Consider the following 21185-nt stretch of genomic DNA (forward strand, 5'->3'; position numbering starts at 1 on the left):
CTTAACAAATTCATGAAGATGAACACTAACACTTCAAGTAGCAAATTTCCAAATGAGCAAGTATAAAGTGCTTTTGGTTTTCAAAAGGAACAACAATCCGATAAGCAATAATCATTTTCAAGTATAAGGATACGGAAGGCTCTCAGGAGCCAAATTCCCATTGCATCTCCAGAACTTGATCAAGTAACAGTTGACACTCCGTCAACTTTCAAGTAAGTAACCAATCCAGTAGAACACCACTTAAACGACTCTCCGTCCACCGTTCAAACCCCCAGCTGGGCCCAAAATCCTCAAGAAACACGGGTGGCAATACTCGAGTATACCGATTAGTCGAGGAGATATCACTCCACTCGACAAAACAAGAGACCCAGGGTTCGTTACCCAATCGACCAAGCCTTTGCCGGCTCGACTTAAGTAACTCGCCGCAGGGTTTCTGGAATTCCAGGAAGTGCGCGCATCATAAACAAGTATATCAAGTCAATTGCAACAATAAACCAGTATATATCAGATAAGGGCAAGTGCGATAAAGTACACTCTTGCCCTAACAATTCACGTACATAACATGTAATCATATTGGTCACGTATCAAGTTCAAGTATCAAGTTCAATTCGGTATTTGAAAGCACTCACCAAAAGATATAGTGCCTTTACTGGTCACTTTCAGGTTATACTCCGGGTTCGGAGTCCGAATCTGCGATAAAACTCAGTTTGAGAACTTTGAAACATGACTAAGGTTCGAAACTTAGACGTTTCGTTCAATAAAAATCAAGAAATTGGAATTCACTTGGAGAGTAGTCGTGAAATACTTGCTCGCTTTTTAAACGATTAAACTTTGTAACATTTATACTTGAAAATGCCATGCGAGTCGAAAGTACAAGGAAAACATACTCCGAGCAATCATTATTTCATTTCTCAAGCGTACAAGTTCGGCCAAGTCCTTACTTATATACCTCGGAACAAGAAGACTCAAGTACCCTAGATGGTTCAAGTGATATTCATATCAACTCTACCCAAGTCGCAAGTGTATTTCTATAGTCCTCGAGCGTAAATTTGGGCAGCACGCCCTTTGTGTTTACCTAATTTTCCAGCCATTTATGGCTTCATTCTTTTACTCAACCAAACCCAAGGTTACCCATAACACAATTTCATTTCAATAGGCTCAAAACAATACAAGAACAAGAAATCAAGCTAATAACGAGTGCGGAAACGACGTTTACAAAAGACAGTTTTGATGGGTTTTTGCGGAATGGGCACATCTGAGGCTACGCTTATTGGATCGAGGTGAAACTTATTCCATTTCGAAGCTAAGACGAAGGCCTACAATTTTTATGAAGAGCACTTAGTCAAATTTTCAGTTTAACCTAATCAAATTCCCAATTCATATAACCTGGTTCCAACTATTTGGCTAATCAACCGTACTGCATTCAAATGACCATATCTCAGTCTACCGAGGTCTGTTTAAGACGTTCTTGGTGGCGTGGAAAATCTAAGACAGGGTAATAAAACTTTCATGTTTTGGTAAATGGCTAAATCCTAACGGATTATAGTGAATAAACACAACCAAATAGACTAAACTGTCCACGCGGAACTCTGGAATGTAACCTAGAACAGTGAGGGTATTTTGGTCTTTTCACAGGATACGTTACTCCGATTGAGCTGAAATTTTGTAGGAAACTACAAAATACCATTCTCTACGACTTTCATGTTTTAAAATAAGGCTAATTCGGACTCTAACATGATGAAATCAAACCGGACAGAAAGTGGGGAAATTTTTCCAGAAATCTGGAATTTTTGTTTTCAATGCAACCTTTCTTGATTTCTTACTCTAATCATCACTAAAACCACTTAGATAAGCTTAGATACCACATATCTAATCCATATATCAAGTATAGGCAGCAAGTACCTCAAACCCTAACTCACATATATCACCTTTAAATCATCATAACAACTTGTTTCACTACTAATCCAACCACAATCATGCATGATGCAACAACTTAAACCACAATAAAAGAACCAAAGCCATGGTTTAGCCTTATACCTCAACAAATGAAGCTTGCAAGAGTAATACTTCACCTTCTCTTGGAATTCTTGTTTCCCCTAGCTTCTCAAGCCCACAACTAACACTTTAATCGGTTTAGAAGTTTAATTCCTCATTTGGATGGCTAAAATCAAGAAGAAGGAAGGTGGTTGTTGCTCTCTCTTTCTCTCCTCTCTTGTCTCGGCTAAGGGCAGAAATAATGAAGAGGAAAGATGCAAAAATTGGGGATAAGAAGGAAGACCATCTCTTGGTCAAGAAACCCTTAGGTGGCGACAAGTGTCGCCACCACCACCTTTCATTTTTCTCTTTCTTTTCCTTGCTATTTTTAGTCCACATTTTCGGTCAAGCTAGCTGGCAATGAGGGGGGATATTTTGCTCAATTATTAATGCTCATGTGATAAGAAAGTGGTGGTCAAGTGGTGCGTTCAATCGGTAGTTCGCGGTACCCGTTGGTTCGCGCCGTTTTTCTTTAAAACACACGTACTAGGGTTTTTACTTCCTATTCACTAACCTTATATCATTGCTCCTAATCACATATTATTTCTCACCTAAAAGTCACTTTTAATCACAAAATTTGATCCTTGCTCCGTACCGAAAAATCATCCTACGAAAAATCGCAAAAACCCTAATTTGCTCCAATCTTGAAAACGAAGAGTAAAACCCTACTTTCTAGGTTTATTTGCACTTATTGTGGAACGATTGGGTAGTAGGGCTTTAATAAATAATGAATTTCCAAATAAAAGGAAATTTTTAAGAAAAACGTGAGGGTTTTACAATTTCAGTGATTAAAATTAGGGTTTCTATTAAAATATAAGACATTTAAGAAAACCGGTCACAAGTAAACTAGGGTTTTTGATTAAAATTTTAGGGTTTCTAGTCCTTTAAAACAAAATAAGGTTTTAAATCAAACCCAAAGAAATGCACTTTAATATCTTCTTTACAACCAACCTCCTAATATTCGAGGTATCACAATCTCCCCTCCTAAAAAGAATTTCGTCCTCGAAATTCATACATGCACTTCGAAATAACGTAGGGTATTTTCCTTATATATTCGTTTCCAGCTCTCAGGTCTCATTATAGCCAAAACTTAGTTAAACAATAGAAATCACGAATCATACCTTCTACTATCTCCGATGGCTCAGGTAATGCCTGTTGATCCAAGGCGTACACTCTAGCTGGCACTCTTGGCTTAGTCCCTCCTACATTTGTTTGTTTAGGGTTTAGGTGGGATCTACGGGGGCAAGTTGCAAGCTGGTGTTCGGTACTACCACACCATAAACATTTTCCTGCTTTCCGCCAACAATCATTCTCTGTATGATTGACCTTTCCACAGTACCCACAAGATACTTGAGGGGCTGAGGTCTGACCTCCGTGTGAGGCACCTCTTGCTTGGCCACAGCCACGCGAAGCTCCTCTTGGAGTACTTTCCTTAGATATCCCTGAAATTTTCTCACCACCATCTCCTCGACCTATCTTAGAGGGTGGCATATCTAATTCACCTTGTCCTTGCCTATGACTTCCACTAGGCGCACCTCTCCTTTTTGCATGAAAAGCCCTCACTTGTGCCCTAGTAATTTCTATTCTTTGGGCCTTCTCCAAAACCTCCGTAAACGTGTTAATCTGTGCCGCCGCCAAGGCCTCCTGTATCTCTACATTGAGCCCTTGTACAAACCACCGTACTTTTCTTTGCTCCGTAGCTATCAATTCAGGAGCAAATTTGGACAATCTTGTAAACTGAGTCTCATACTCAGCCACACTCAACATTCCCTGACGGAGTTTAATGAAATCGTCCTCTCTCTTCTCCTGGACGATAGGAGGAAGATATTTCTCGTTAAACTCTCGTACAAAGTTTAACCAGGTCCATGCAGTCCCCTCTCTCTCCCATTTGGCCCTCACTACATTCCACCAAGCTCTAGCTGGCCCCTCGAATTGGAAAACAGCGAATTGAACTTGCCTCTCCTCTGTATAATTTAAGGCAGCAAAGATATTAATCATGGCCTCCAGCCATTTCTCGGCTCCGTCCAGGTCTAGTCCTCCTAAGAACTTGGGTGGGAAGAACTTCTGAAATCTCTCCAAGGCCCTATCTTGCCCATTATCGGGGTCTTTAGGTTGATTTACAGGGACTTGACCCTGTTGTTCCACTAAACGAGCCAAGATGTTAGTCATCTGCTGAATGGCAGTTGCCACTTGATCTCCCCCTGCAGCTTGGTGTTCAGGTTGTTGTTCAACCGTTGCCTCTCTTTCCTCTCTCGATTCTCGTACCGGTTCCTGGGCTTGTCTACCCCCACGGCCACGACTAGGACCGCGTCCTCGGTTAGTTCCCCTAGCTTGACTTCTTCTACCCTCCATGGTTCGCAGCTAATCAACTATAACAATATAACCAACTAATCAATGATAGAATATAGCCACTAAGTAACTATATAAATATAAACAGCATAAAATAGAATAACGCAAATCATAAACCTCTCTAAATCATAAAATTGGGCAATACAACACATTCAATCAAAACAAGTCACATAACTTGTAAAGCATTAACCCTAGGTATCGTTCAGGCACTACACTTAATCAAGGCTCGAAACAAATGAATAAGAAGGATCCCAAATCCCATGAATATCTTCAATATATTTCAAGTCCAAACTATTCGTATTCCTCGTGCCTTTGCTTTCGCAATCCAAACTTATCCTAATATTACGCGAGATCTCAACTTATCGTAAAGGTGTCACTCTTTAGTACTCGGGGACAAGAATCCGAAAATATGATAATTCACCACTCAAGCTGGCTAGGCTCAAGAGAAAATCACCCTTATTAGAGATTCCTACCCAACATACATGTCTAAGGTCCCCAACAATAGCCAATTGTTCCACACTTAACAAGTCAATCCCCACAGTCCGAGAATCTTCTCCCGGCACGAGCTCAAAAGGAGCTCTGATACCATCTATGACAGCCCCACCTTCCCCTAAGGCGAACCAAAGGGTTCGGCGGATCGCCTGCCCAGCTCTCGCCAGAACTCACTCACGCACTCCCCCATAGCTCAAGCAAAACAACGTGCATCTATAGAAAATGAATAACATATCCATTTCAACTTAATATATACATTGCTGCTCAAATCCAGCTACAAAGTGTCTACACAAAAAAATAAAACTTCAAAGTGTTTATATTTCGAGTACAATCAACCTTAATCGGGTACTAGCGTGAGTACAAAAGCAAAACTCAAAACAACTAGACTACGCTAGTCTGTACATATCTCATGCCTCGCTCGTACCCCCTGTAAGGAAAACAAATAGCGTGGAATGAGCTAAAAGCCCAGTGAGCTTCCAAATAACAAATTGACCATTTTAAAAGTACGAATATCAACGTAGCAAGTTAATGGCATCAAAATTCATAAGAGTGGACAATAATATTTCAAGTAGCAAATTTCAAAGTGAGCGAGCTTAACAAATTCATGAAGATGAACACTAACACTTCAAGTAGCAAATTTCCAAATGAGCAAGTATAAAGTGCTTTTGGTTTTCAAAAGGAACAACAATCCGATAAGCAATAATCATTTTCAAGTATAAGGATACGGAAGGCTCTCAGGAGCCAAATTCCCATTGCATCTCCAGAACTTGATCAAGTAACAGTTGACACTCCGTCAACTTTCAAGTAAGTAACCAATCCAGTAGAACACCACTTAAATGACTCTCCGTCCACCGTTCAAACCCCCAGCTAGGCCCAAAATCCTCAAGAAACACGGGTGGTAATACTCGAGTATACCGATTAGTCGAGGAGATATCACTCCACTCGACAAAACAAGAGACCCAGGGTTCGTTACCCAATCGACCAAGCCTTTGCCGGCTCGACTTAAGTAACTCGCCGCAGGGTTTCTGGAATTCCAGGAAGTGCGCGCATCATAAACAAGTATATCAAGTCAATTGCAACAATAAACCAGTATATATCAGATAAGGGCAAGTGCGATAAAGTACACTCTTGCCCTAACAATTCACGTACATAACATGTAATCATATTGGTCACGTATCAAGTTCAATTCGGTATTTGAAAGCACTCACCAAAAGATATAGTGCCTTTACTGGTCACTTTCAGGTTATACTCCGGGTTCGGAGTCCGAATCTGCGATAAAACTCAGTTTGAGAACTTTGAAACATGACTAAGATTCGAAACTTAGACGTTTCGTTCAATAAAAATCAAGAAATTGGAATTCACTTGGAGAGTAGTCGTGAAATACTTGCTCGCTTTTTAAACGATTAAACTTTGTAACATTTATACTTGAAAATGCCATGCGAGTCGAAAGTACAAGGAAAACATACTCCGAGCAATCATTATTTCATTTCTCAAGCGTACAAGTTCGGCCAAGTCCTTACTTATATACCTCGGAACAAGAAGACTCAAGTACCCTAGATGGTTCAAGTGATATTCATATCAACTCTACCCAAGTCGCAAGTGTATTTCTATAGTCCTCGAGCGTAAATTTGGGCAGCACGCCCTTTGTGTTTACCTAATTTTCCAGCCATTTATGGCTTCGTTCTTTTACTCAACCAAACCCAAGGTTACCCATAACACAATTTCATTTCAATAGGCTCAAAACAATACAAGAACAAGAAATCAAGCTAATAACGAGTGCGGAAACGACGTTTACAAAAGACAGTTTTGACGGGTTTTTGCGGAATGGGCACATCCGAGGCTACGCTTATCGGATCGAGGTCCAACTTATTCCATTTCGAAGCTAAGACGAAGGCCTACAATTTTTATGAAGAGCACTTAGTCAAATTTTCAGTTTAACCTAATCAAATTCCCAATTCATATAACCTGGTTCCAACTATTTGGCTAATCAACCGTACTGCATTCAAATGACCATATCTCAGTCTACCGAGGTCTGTTTAAGACGTTCTTGGTGGCGTGGAAAATCTAAGACAGGGTAATAAAACTTTCATGTTTTGGTAAATGGCTAAATCCTAACGGATTATAGTGAATAAACACAACCAAATAGACTAAACTGTCCCGCGGAACTCTGGAATGTAACCTAGAACAGTGAGGGTATTTTGGTCTTTTCACAGGTTACGTTGCTCTGATTGAGCTGAAATTTTGTAGGAAACTATAAAATACCATTCTCTACGATTTTCATGTTTTAACATAAGGCTAATTCGGCCTCTAACATGATGAAATCAAACCGGACAGAAAGTGGGGAAATTTTTCCAGAAATCTGGAATTTTTATTTTCAATGCAACCTTTCTTGATTTCTTACTCTAATCATCACTAAAACCACTTAGATAAGCTTAGATACCACATATCTCATCCATATATCAAGTATAGGCAGCAAGTACCTCAAACCCTAACTCACATATATCACCTTTAAATCATCATAACAACTTGTTTCACTACTAATCCAACCACAATCATGCATGATGCAACAACTTAAACCACAATAAAAGAACCAAAGCCATGGTTTAGCCTTATACCTCAACAAATGAAGCTTGCAAGAGTAATACTTCACCTCCTCTTGGAATTCTTGTTTCCCCTAGCTTCTCAAGCCCACAACTAACACTTTAATCGGTTTAGAAGTTTAATTCCTCATTTGGATGGCTAAAATCAAGAAGAAGGAAGGTGGTTGTTGCTATCTCTTTCTCTCCTCTCTTGTCTCGGCTAAGGGCAGAAATAATGAAGAGGAAAGATGCAAAAATTGGGGATAAGAAGGAAGACCATCTCTTGGTCAAGAAACCCTTAGGTGGCGACAAGTGTCGCCACCACCACCTTTCATTTTTCTCTTTCTTTTCCTTGTTATTTTTAGTCCACATTTTCGGTCAAGATAGCTGGCAATGAGGGGGGATATTTTGCTCAATTATTAATGCTCATGTGATAAGAAAGTGGTGGTCAAGTGGTGCGTTCAATCGGTAGTGCGCGGTACCCGTTGGTTCGCGCCGTTTTTCTTTAAAACACACGTACTAGGGTTTTTACTTCCTATTCACTAACCTTATATCATTGCTCCTAATCACATTTTATTTCTCACCTAAAAGTCACTTTTAATCACCAAATTTGATCCTTGCTCCGTACCGAAAAATCATCCTACAAAAAATCGCGAAAACCCTAATTTGCTCCAATCTTGAAAACGAAGAGTAAAACCCTACTTTCTAGGTTTATTTGCACTTATTGTGGAACGATTGGGTAGTAGGGCTTTAATAAATAATGAATTTCCAAATAAAAGGAAATTTTTAAGAAAAACGTGAGGGTTTTACAATTTCAGTGATTAAAATTAGGGTTTCTATTAAAATATAAGACATTTAAGAAAACCGGTTAGTCACAAGTAAACTAGGATTTTTGATTAAAATTTTAGGGTTTCTAGTCTTTTAAAACAAAATAAGGTTTTAAATCAAACCCAAAGAAATGCACTTTAATATCTTCTTTACAACCAACCTCCTAATATTCGAGGTATCACATTAGGGTTTTCCATCACTGGTGCAGTTCTGTAATTTGGCCATAACTCCGTCAATTCAACTTGGAATTGGGCATGGTTGGTGGCGTTGGAAACTACATTCATAACGCTACTTTTCATCAGAAGAAATCGATTTGAAATTTAGTTCATAGCTAGCTCAAATTCAAGCAACAAGTTCCAGTACATCACTGACTCTCCAGCACGTCAATAAAACAGAATAGGTAACTTTGAAGAACTGGTACGGCTCACTCAGTTCGAATCAGGGGATAATTTTATGCCGTTAGTGTGATACCCCAACTTTTAGGATACTATTGTTGTTCAGTCTAAAAAATATATATATTACGCTTCCTTTAGTTTATTTTTATTTTAAGACATTGTTTTGTTTTAAAGACTAGAAACCCTAAATTCTAATAATAAAAAAAAACCCTAGTTCTACTTGTGACTACTCGGTTTTCTCAAATCTCTCATATTTTACCTGAAACCCTAACTGGAATCAAAGAAATTGTAAAATCCCTCACATTTTTCTTAAATATCCTTTTATTTGGCGTTTATTCTTTTCTAATAGCTTTACTACTCAATCACCCCACAATAAGTGCAAATGAACCTAAAAAGTAGGGTTTCACTTTTCGTTTTCAAGTTAGAGCGAATTAGGATTTTTACGTTTTTCCGTAGTGTGACTATTCGGTACGGAGTGCGGATCAAATTTGGTAGGTAAGAGTGACTTTTGGATGAGGAAATATTATATGATTTGAAGTGATAATAATAAGTTAGTGATTAGAAGGTAAAAAAAAAACCCTAGTATACGCGATTTAAGAAATCGGCTCAAACCCGATCATTGAACCCACCACTTGACCACCACTTCCCTACCACCACATACCCTTGATATTTTTGCAAAATATCCCCCTCATCCTCAGCCATATAAACGAAATATGTGGCCAAAATGCAAGGAAAAGAAAACAAAATTTTAGTTGGTTTTGGTGATGACAAGTGTCAACCACCTATGGTTCCATGACCAACCTTTTGTCTTGCCTTCTTATCTCTCATTTCAGCTCATTTTCCCTCATTTTTTTTTCTGGTTAGCCGAGAGCAAGGAGAGGGAGGAGAGTGAAGAGAGTTTTCAATCTTCAACCTTGAATCCAACCTTTTTAGTGCAAACAAGAAAAACTACACCGATTAATCATTAGTTTGGAAGTTTGGGAAGCTTAAGGAACCAAAAATTTCAAGGAGAGGTGGAGGATAATTCTTGCAAGCTCTTCTCTTGAGGTATAATGGATGATCAACCTTTCTTTCTCCATTAATCATGATTAAGTTGGGTATTAATGGTAGTATTGTGCTTGTGATGCTTGTTTCAAGTGATTTTGATGATTAGATGGATGACTTTTGAGTTAGGGTTTCTTGTGGGTTAGGTGTTGTATGATGTATATATATGGTATATAATCTTGTAAAGGAGATGGTAGTGGTAGTTTCAAGGTAAAAATGTGAATTATAGCTTGAATATAGCAAAATTCCAGATTTCTGGAAATTGTAGCTTCAGTTCTGCCCGATTCCATTTCATCATGTTAGAAGCCGAATTAGGCTTAGCACAAAACATGAAAGTTGTAGAGAATGAAATTTTATGGTTTCTTACAAAATTTCATCTCAATCGGAGCAACGTAACCTATGAAAATATGAAAATACCCTGATTGCCCTAGGAGAAAAATCAGCGGACAGTTTTGACAGTACACTAAGTTGGTTGCATTTGTTCGCCTGGATACGTACTGAACTAGCATTTAGTTAAAACCTGAAAGTTGTAGTAATATGTCTTAGCTTTCCAATGCCCCTGGAATCACCTCGTTTGGACTTCGGTAGCCTGAGTTATGGTTGTTTATGCATAATGCGGTTAACTAGTCCGAATGTGAGATTTTGGTTCTGTAATCCGGACTTTTGACTTAGATACATTACAAAATGGACTGAGTTGTCTTCATCAAAGTTGTATACCTTTGTCTTAGCTTAGAAATGGTATAAATTTCACCCCAATCTGATAAGCGTAGCTTCGGTTGTGTCCGTTACGTAAAACAACGTCAAATCTGTCTTTTGCTAAACTTCATTTCCGCACATGCTCCTAACTTGATTTTGTACTTGTATGACTTGGAGCCTATGGAATGGCTATTGAAATGAGATGATTTTGTGTATGACTTTGGGGCTTTATTGTGATTGAGTTGAGATGTGATTTGTAATGTCTTGTAGGATGGAAAATAAGGAATTTAAGGGGAAGTGCTGTCCAATCTTTGAGAATGTTTAATCGCTGTGAGTTTGGGTTAATTCTTGGTAGAATGAAGAGCTTGGACTTGATCGAGGAAAACTGTCTGTGATGGATGAGGATTAAGAGCCATGGTTGGTGAGTGACCCCAAACTATTTCCAAAGCTACTTATGAACTGTTTCTTGCATTATTTACTGCACATCATGTGTGCTTGCATGTGAGTTCATGACATGATTTGGCTTCAATGAGTTCTTGGGAAGTCTTGTGCTGAACACCAACGTCTCCATCACTGTTTACTTGGAGCAAATGGCTCCCTATCACTGTTTCACTGTTACTGGATCAATTTGAGCGTTGGATGTTTAAGTACAATGATTTCACTGGCTCACGAGAGCAATAAACGTACATTTGATTACTGATTCATGACATCATTGAAATGAATTATTGAGAAATTGATTTGATGACTGCATTTACTGGTTACTCGCTGAGCTTCTAGCTCACCCCCAAATGTTTTATTTCCCCTCCACAGGGCTCGAGGCGAAGGAAGTGCTTGTATCACGTTATTCGTGTGACTGGATGACATATATCTTGTACAGTTTAGATTTGGATTCATTTTGTGTAATGGTTGGGCTAGTGTGACTGTTTGGAATGGTAACGGATGTATATATAAGTTCCACGCTTAGAATTAGTTTCCGTTTCGCTTATGATATGTAATTCTTGGAGAATTTGATGTATTATTTGAGTTGTGCCTTGTAATTTATTTGAGGACTGTAGTGAGTGAGTGAGTCCCGGTGAGAGCTGGGCAGGTGGTCCGCCGAACCCTTTGGTTCACCTTAGGGGAAGGTGGGGCTGTCATAGTTAGAAAATTGGAAGTGTCTAGTTTCAAATTCCGGAAACGGCACTTGATTTCGACGTCTGAGCAAAGAGTTTGATCATTCAAAAGTTCACTGCCAGGCAACCCCTATTACCCGTTTCCAGCTTTGAAGGATTTTTGAAAATGCAACTTTTACCCAACCAAATCAAGCGATTTCTGGTGGAAACTTTCCACACAACCTATACAACATATCTACATCAAAATCAAGGTCATTTGGTCCCAAAAAAATCACACCAAGTGCTCTGCAAAAACAGGGCAGAATTCGGCCCTTTCTCATGCAAGCTTTCCTTTGATTTTCTTTCCACTTTTTCAACTTATATCGACTAGTTTAACAATTAATCAACATAAATAACACCCAAAATCATCATATCAGTCCAACATGTCCATTGTGGGATTTCATAGAGCCCACTCAAATGATTTCCAACCAAATAAAGATACCCACATGAAGATACAAGCTTCCAAGTGAAATCTAACTCACTAGAATCAAGTTTCAAAGGTTGGATGATTTACTACCTCTTGGTTGATGAAACTCAGAAATTTCGGCCACTAAGAGCTCCAAGAAAACCGCGGAAATGATGCTCTCTTCCTAGTCTAAGTGAGTCTCCAAGTTGTTGTGAGTTTGTGTAGTGAATTTGGAGTGAAAAGGTGCAAGATTGGAGCAAAACAAGAAGAAGCTTTCTCCCTTCTTCTTCCTTGAGATGGCCAACCAGCATAGGAGAGAAAAGAGAGAGGGTTTGCTGATGGTGAAGCTTCTCTTGGAAGCTTGGTGGTTGGTGGCTTTAATTACACAAAAGTCAACTCTCAATAGTGCGCGTACGCACGCGTTTCGTGCCCGTTTCCTCTCGAGTTTGTCTCACTTGTGTACTAAACCTCTAATGCACTTCTTTAAACACTATTATTATCCACTCTTAGTAGTCCAACAATAATTTTCTAAAGTCTTTCAATTTGTCGCACCCGCGAAAACGCGAACTTTCGACTCGTGCACGATAAAGAGAAATTTCTAAGAATTCTTGTAACGATGATATAACTAACTAATACTAGGATAATTATTCATAAAAATACCTATTTTAAAACTAACGTACGAGTCTTCAAATCTCCAAGGTCACTGTACTCTCAAATCGATTATTGCCTCCAAACGCGTATTCACTAAATCTCACTAAACGAGCTTTCCGAAAATTAAATTTATTAACCGGATATTTTAAACTCAACAAGAAAGAATCAAGGTTGGAGTTGCAAGCTTTCTTCTCTCTTTTCCCTCTCTTTGCTTTCGGCCAACATGAAGAAAGAATGAAGGAAATTGAGCCAAGATGAAAGATAAGAAGGAAGGAAACTTTCTTGGTCAAACACCCTTGGATGGTCGCCACTTGTCGTAACAAGATTGTTTGTTTTTTTTTTCTCCCTTTTCTTTTGGTCATTATTTTCAGCTGCTTTAAGGGATATTTTGGGGCTGATTAGCCCAATTAAAAACAAGGAGATTAAGGTAATAAAGTAGTGTTCAAGTGGTGTACTCAATCAGTAGCAAATGGTGCACGTCGGTTCAAGCCGATTTTCCTTAACTCTCGCGTACTTGTGTTTTAACTTATGATTCACTACCTTATTAATAACACTTCTAATCACACACACTTTCTCTTATCTAAAACTCACTCTTAACCATCAAATTTAATACACACACCTCACCAATTAATCACACTACCAAAATATACCCTAACTATAAAACTAAAGGTAAAACTCTCAACTCTATGATTTATTACACCTATTGAGGGAGTAAATGAGTAGTAATTTATTCAAAATAAAAAGAAATTTTAAGAAAATATGGAGTGTTTGGCAAGTCCTTACACTCTCTCCCTCTTAAAAGAATTTCGACCTCAAAATTCATACCTTTATTCGTAAATAGCTTAGGGTACTTCTCTTGCATGTCTTTCTCCAGCTCCCAGGTTGTTTCCTCCACCTCATGGTGTTTCCGTAGAACCTTAACCGGGGGAATCTACTTATTTCTCAAGTCCTTCACCTTTCTATCTAGTATTCGAATAGGCCGTTCCTCGTAGGTTAAAACTCATCAAGTTCAATATCCTCTGGCGATAAGATATGAGTCGAATCCGGGTGATATTTCTTAAGCAACAAAATATGAAAAACATCATGGATTCGCGATAGGCTGACGGGTAATTCCAGTCGATAAACCACCTTTCCTACCCGTTGAAATATACTAAAAGGTCCTATGTATCTTGGTAGCAACTTCTTCCCCTTTCCTGTCTTGATCTTTCCTTTCAGTGGAGTAACCCTAAGAAACACCATATCCTCTACTTCAAACTCCAAATCCTTTCTCCGATGGTCGGCATAACTCTCTTGTCGACTTTGGGTCGTTTGAAGCCTCTGACGTATCACTTTGACCCTTTTATAGGCATCCTCAACCCACGGTATTGTTGCCGGATCTATAATCTTCCTCTCTCCTACTTCATTCCAATGGATCGGTGATCGACATCTTCGTCCATAAAGTGCTTCACATGAGGCCATTTTAATAGAAGAGTGATAACTATTGTTATATGCAAACTCAACCAGTGTCAGATATTGACTCCAACTCCCTCGAAAATCTACAATACAGGCTCTCAGCATATCCTCAAGCGTTTGGATGGTTCTCTCTGACTATCCATCGATTTGAGGATGATAGGCCGTGCTATAGTTCAACTTAGTTCCTTGAGCCTCTTGCAATTTCTGCAAAAATTGGGATACGAATCTAGGGCCTCTGTCTGATACTATACTTACTGGTACCCCGTGTAATCTCACAATTTCGTCCATATAAAGTTTAGCAAGTTTTTCCAAAGAATATTTCATGTTCACTGGCAGGAAATGTGCAATTTTAGTTAATCGGTCTACTATCACCCAAATCGCATCATGACCTCTTTGAGTTCGTAGCAACCCTAATACAAAATCCATCATTATGTACTCCCATTTCCATTCAGGTATCTCTAAAGGCTACAACAGACCCGACGGTTTTTTATGCTCAGCCTTCACTTATTGATATGTAAGGTACTTTTGCACAAATTGAGCAATCTCCGCCTTCATATTATCCCACCAATAGACTTTTGAGATTATGGTACATCTTGCCACTACCTGGATGCACCGTGGACCTAGAGCGGTGAGATTCCTTCAAAATCTCCTTCTTTAGTTCTTCATCCTTGGGTACAATGACGCGATTTCGAAATCTTAGAATCCCATCAGGACCTAGGTTAAAATCAGGTAATTCTCCTTTTTTCACTCTTTCCACCCACATTTGTATCATTGGCTCTTTCTTTTGACCCTCTTTAATTCGATCCAACAATGTCGACTTCACCTCAATATTTTCAAAGACAACTTTTTGCGGCTCAAGACGAGGGTTCCATTCACATACATTTTCTAACAGGTTCCACTCTTCCACCATTAAACCTGCTAGTTGAGCCTTTTGACTTAAAGCATATGCTACAACATTGGTCTTTCCTGAATGATAATTAATGGTACAATCATAGTCTTCTAAGAACTCCACCCACCGATGTTGTCTCAGATTTAGCTCCTTCTGAGAAAATAAGTACTTAAGGCTCTTATGGTCTGTATATACCTCAAATGTCACCCCATACAAATAATGCCGCCATTTCTGTAAAACAAACTCAACGGCTGCACGTTCTAAATCATAGGTTGGATGGTTCTGCTCATGAGATTTTAACTTCCGAGAAGCATAGGCAATTACATTCCTATTTTACATTAAAACACACCCCAAACCTTCTCTCGAAGCGTCGATATACACTATATAGCTATTCTTCTCATTTGGCAAAGCCAACACTGGAGCCACAGTCAATTGTTTCTTAAGCTCCCGAAAACTAGTCTCACACTTAATATCCTAAATGTATTTTCCTTGTTTCTTTGTCAAATTCGTTAGGGGTCTCGTAATTCTTGAGAAATTCTTTATAAACCAACGGTAGTACCCTGCTAGACCCAAAAAGTTTCGAATTTCAGTAGAATTCTCTGACCGTTTCCATTTGGAAAGAACTTCTGTGAGGACCATAATTTTTCTTACTTTTATTTTATTTTACTGCTTTATTTAATTATTTATTCAACCATTTACTCCGAATAATTTATTTCAACTATTTTAAATCTATTTACATGGAACAAGGTCTCACTTATATTTTTAAAATGTCCTGTTAGCAAATTTAATTTTTCTGCTACTCGACTAGTAAGGAATAGAGAATACACATTTTTCGAGGCGATATTCGGTCCGAGAGTACGATAATCTTTGAGAATTAAGAATGATTAATAGTAGATTAAGAAAATGTGATTGAGGGATTAGATGTGAGTGAGTGAAATTAAGTTTTTACCATGCGCGCGTCGAAAGTTTCTCGAAGGTAGCACCACGCGACTAATTGGAATTGGAGGATTTAATACCAGACTAGTAAGTGTGAATAATTACTGTGTTAGAGGAATTATCTTGGAGGATTAGTGTATAAGTGTAACAAACAACAGAGAAAGTGGTAGTACGAAACCCTATTGATCCACTATTAAGATTTGACTTTTGCACAAAACTTAAGGGCTACTTTTCTACATTCTTTCTCTCCAAGTTACATCACTCAAACTCTCTCATCTCTCGAAGAACAAGGGGAAGAGAAACTCCATTCTTTAGCTCCAAGTTTGCTTGCGAATCAACATCCAACCATCAAACCTCTTGGAAATTTACCCTAGTTTGATGAACGAAGCAATCTTGTGGAGTTCCTTGGAGAAATTTTGATGGAAAAATCTGGTTTTCATCTAGGTTTAAAGGGTAATCACTTCATCTCTTTAATCTTTCCATTTATACAAAGATTAATGGTTAGATTTCATGGGTTTGAAACCCTAATTGCGTTTAGGTTAGCAGACCTGAGGAAACATTTATCTCACTTTAAATCCTAAGCTAGATGTCTTGAGGAGGCCTTTAGGTAGATAACTTGAGGCTATATTACTTGATTATTGTTGTTTATGTGATGGATGAGATGATTATGGTTAGAAAGTGGAGAGAAAGTTGGAAAACTTGTGAAAAGAAAGCTGGCCAAAATTCTGTTGACGTTGTTCTACTTTTAATTCAAAATTTTGATGCTTGGTTGGCTGTTAAATTAATGGATATATGTTTTATTATGTGGGTAGAAAGTTTTTTTCAAAAATCATTTCAAATGGTTGAATAAAACTTGAGTTTTGGTATAGTTTGAATTCTAGAAATTCACTAGCAGGATAGCCGGACAGTGGTTCTTTGTTTGAACATAACTCTTTGTACAAAAGTCAAAATTGAGTGCCATTTGTGGCGTTCAAAACTAGAAATTCAAGCTTTCAAACGCTATAAAAATCCCCTAATAGTTCATTTTGAGTAAACTGTAGCGAATCAGCAAAATAGACTGTCCTGCTATGCTAGTCTGTCCGAGAGAAACTGGGAAGCTGCATCTTGTAAAAAGATTTTGTTCCACTTGTAAAAAGATTTTCAAAACAATGCCTTCTGATGAATTGTAGCATTTTGAACCTAGTTTTCAACACCATAAACTATTCTCAATTTGGATTTGTATAGAGTTAGATATGATTTGATTTCGAAACTGCAATAAAGCTAGAAACTGGAAAAATTTTCCTTCCCTGCTGACCGAATGGTCAATTCTGTTTTGAAGTGTTTTATTTCGAAAATTTTAGTGCCAGTGTGACGGCCCCACCTCCCCCTAAGGCAAACCAAAGGGTTCGGCGGGTCGCCTGCCCAGCTCTCGTCGGGACTCAGTCGATCACTTCCATCCTCGAGCAAAAACCAAATCCAGCCCATACGAAAAATATAGCAATGATCCAAAAACTTAAACGAAAAAATACATTACGATCTCAAAAAGAAGTACAACAGTCGAATATACAAAGGTTCCAAATCCACCATACAACCAGCCCGTGCCAAGCACTAGGGCGAGAACCATTACAAGAAAAAAATCAAAAGCTAGACCAGCTAGTCTATACAGAGCTCTCATCCTTGCTCGCCTTCCCCTGTTAAGGAAAACAAAACTAAAGGGATGAGCTAAAAGCTCAGTGAGGTTCCAAACACATAAGCAACAATCCAACCCATACCTTAATATGGAAATCAAGAATTCAAGTAACATGTACAATGAAGAGCAATAATAACACATACATTAAAAGGATACGGGCTCACAAGGAGCCAAATGTTCCCGCGTTCGCTCGTTCTCCAGACATTTCCTCCTTCCTTCAATCTTTTGAAAATGCATTTTTTTTTCTTTTGTAAATAAAACCCGCGCTCGTTTGGTCATTCCTTTCATTCACCCCCTCCTGGACATTGTCCAGGCTCCCAATAGTACAAGTACAATTCAAGCTCTAAAATATTCCAATAAGCACAATAAGACTCGATTACAAGTCATAAACCAATTCCAAATACCACCAAAATAGGGCTCCATAAGAATGTATAAGCACTAGAGTAAACCAGGAAAAATCCGGAAATGATTTAGCTTTAACCCTGAAAAAAAATAGTTTTTGACGTCATTTTACGGTAATGGCACCAAAGCCGCTACGATTGTCGGATGAAGGTGCAAGATACACCGTTTCTAAGCTAAGAGATAGGGCTACAATATTGCAGAAGGTCACTCAACCCAGTTTCGAGTGTAACCAGGTCAAAAATGCAAGATACTATACCAGAACCGCAAAAACAGATTCACAGAATGCATTCTAGCGGAAACATCATAAATCAGGCTACCTAAGTCCAAATCCAGAAATTCCAAAACCAGCTGAAAGCTAAGAAACAGGGATAAATTTCATCATAAGACCTCAACAACCAATTCGGAAGCAATTCCAGCCAAAACAACCAATTACAGGCGCAATTCTTACATTCGGGTAGAACCAGAACAGCAATAGTAATTTCGACTTTTCTCATTCCACACTATTCCGATTGAACTGAAATTTTGCAGGCACCTCTAAAATATCATTCCCTACAACTTTCATGTTTTAATCCAAGGTCAATTCGGCCTCTAACTAGGAGCTATAAAACCGGGCAGAATGTACCTTAATCAAACCCTAATTTTTCCAATTTTCTTCCAAAACAGAAATTGATTGTAATTACCCACTTTTTCCACCTCCTAGAGTCCTTACATACCATTTCTAATCATCATAGATAGCTACACAATCAAGTTCATATTAAAACAGAAAAATCCCCAATAATTAGAAAACTTCATCAATTCAACCAAAATCAAGATTTAATCCATAAAATTGCATCTCATACCACCACTAATCATGATTTAAGCATCATTAGAGGAAGGAAAGTGGTTCTTCACAACTCACCTTAGAAACAAGAGAGAGAGAGCAATAGGTCCTCTTAGCTTTCCAAATAACTCCACAAATCAACTCACTAACACTAATTGAAGAGGTTTTATGGAGAAATTGCAAGTTTCAATGGTTGGTTGGATGGATTTGAGCTAAATGGAAGCAAACCTTGAAGAGTTTCTTTCTTTCTTTTGGAGAGAGAGAGCCGGCCACAATGAAGAGCAAAATGGAGAAATTTTGGTTGTTTTTTGATTTAATTAGTCAATTGGTAAGACCATGAATAGTGGTCTTAAAGGTAAACCGACTCAAATGGTGACACTTGTCACCTTTTATTAAATACTTACCTAACTTGTCTCTCTTATACCAATCCACTTAGCCTCCTCTAATTATCTCTTAACACCCGGTAAATTAATTCCAGTATCCAAAACTTAACCTAACTGGCCAAATTTTTTCGAACTTTTCGCACTAGTGGGTCCCACGTCCGGTATACGCTCTTAATTTTTCAAAATCTATTCGATACTAGAAAAATCATCTAAAAACTATATCTGCTCCTTAAAAATATCTAGAAATTTTTCCTACTCACGAAAATGCAGAAAACAAGTCATGAAAATAATAAAACCTAGAAAATGAAAAAAATCACGGGTTCTCACAGCCAGTTACCCATCAATTGCTCATTAAATTTTCAGGAATCTTGGTTTAAAAAATGGAGCGAATTGAGGCTGATTTCATTGGGCAAAACTTTTGAAATAGAAAGAGAGATAGGGTTGGCAGAATAGCTTTGAGAAATTTCAAAAATTTTGGTCATTTCATTAACTGCCTTCTCGTGTGAGTTTTTGCCTAAATTTTGATAAAAAGGTAGTTCACATATGAAAGTTTAAGTTACCAAATTTGCTGTAATTTCAATATCATTTCGAAGCTCAAAACAATGCCCCAAATATTGCTCTTCAATCTGAAAATCCACTGATCAGGTTTCAAAAACCAGCCGATTTCAAACTATTACATCTTGTTGCTCAAAACTCCGAATTTAGTTCTGCCTGTTGTGTTTGAAACTTGGTTTGTAAATCTTATTGTGTTATAAATTTTAGAGACTGATTCACTTTCTGTGAATTTTTCCGAATTTCCAAACATTTCTGAAAAACCAAGACCGGTTCTATCCTGTCTTCTTGAATCTGCAACTTTGAGCTGAAATTTGAATGCTTTCTGGTTAAAATCTTGGAAAAGTGTCTTCTGGAAAGTTTTAGTACTTTTAATCTAGTTTTGAACGGTATAAAGTTTTCCATTTTTGGACATACCAAACTCAAGATCTAATTTTCCAAGTTTTGTCGCGCAAAGCTGAAAATTTCCAATTTCATAGGAAATGAGCTTTTAAAAACTTTTCACTTTCTTTCGCTATTTATACTCCGTTTTAAACCCAATTTCGAGGAGGATACAAGTTTCCCATAAGAATTTAAATCCTCACTTTTAAATTTCAATTTTCAAGGGATTAAAGCTCTTCTAAGACATTGTCTTAATTGTTTAGCAAGTGTGCTTTCTTCCTTGTATGATAAGGGGTTGTGTGTATATGTGAGTGATGGTTGATCTGTGAGGACTCAAAAATTTTCTTATTTTATCTTATATTACTGGCTTATTTAAATATTTATTCACCCGTTTTCTCCGAATAATTTATTTCAACCATTTTAAATCCATTTACATGGAACTATGCCCTACATATATTTTTAAAACGTTCCGTTGGCAAATTTAATTTTCGGAAGCTCGTTTAGTAAGAATTAGCGAATACACGTTTTAAGGCAATATTGGATCTGTGAGTGCAAGGATCTTGGAGATTTGAGGATTCATGCTTTATTTCTAAAATAGTTATTTTTATGATTATTTACCCTAGTATTAGTTACTTATATTATCATTACAAGAATTTCTTTTAAATTTCGCTTTATCACGCGCGAATTGGAAGTTCGCATTTTCGCATCAAATCGACCCAATGGAGATTTAAGAAATTTATCCTAGACTACTAAGAGAGAATAATGATAATGTTAAAGGAAGTACATTAGAGGTTTAGTGCACAAGTGAAACAAATCCGAAAGAAAATGGACACGAAACGCGCGCGAGTACTATTCATAGTTGACTTTTGTGCAAATTATAACCACAAAACACTTAAGCTTCCAAGGGAAGCTTCATTCTTCAGCTCACTCTCTCTTTCCTCACCACCTTGCTCGGCCGAAACACTCCAGGGAAGAAGAAGAAAAGCTCTCTTCATTCCACTTCACTTTGTGCTTCCATTTCACTTCAAATCTTTCACACAACCTCACAACTACTTGGAAACTTACTTACTCTTGGT

This window comes from Coffea arabica, chromosome 4e, assembly GCF_036785885.1.
Source record: "Coffea arabica cultivar ET-39 chromosome 4e, Coffea Arabica ET-39 HiFi, whole genome shotgun sequence".
NCBI lineage: Eukaryota > Viridiplantae > Streptophyta > Magnoliopsida > Gentianales > Rubiaceae > Coffea > Coffea arabica.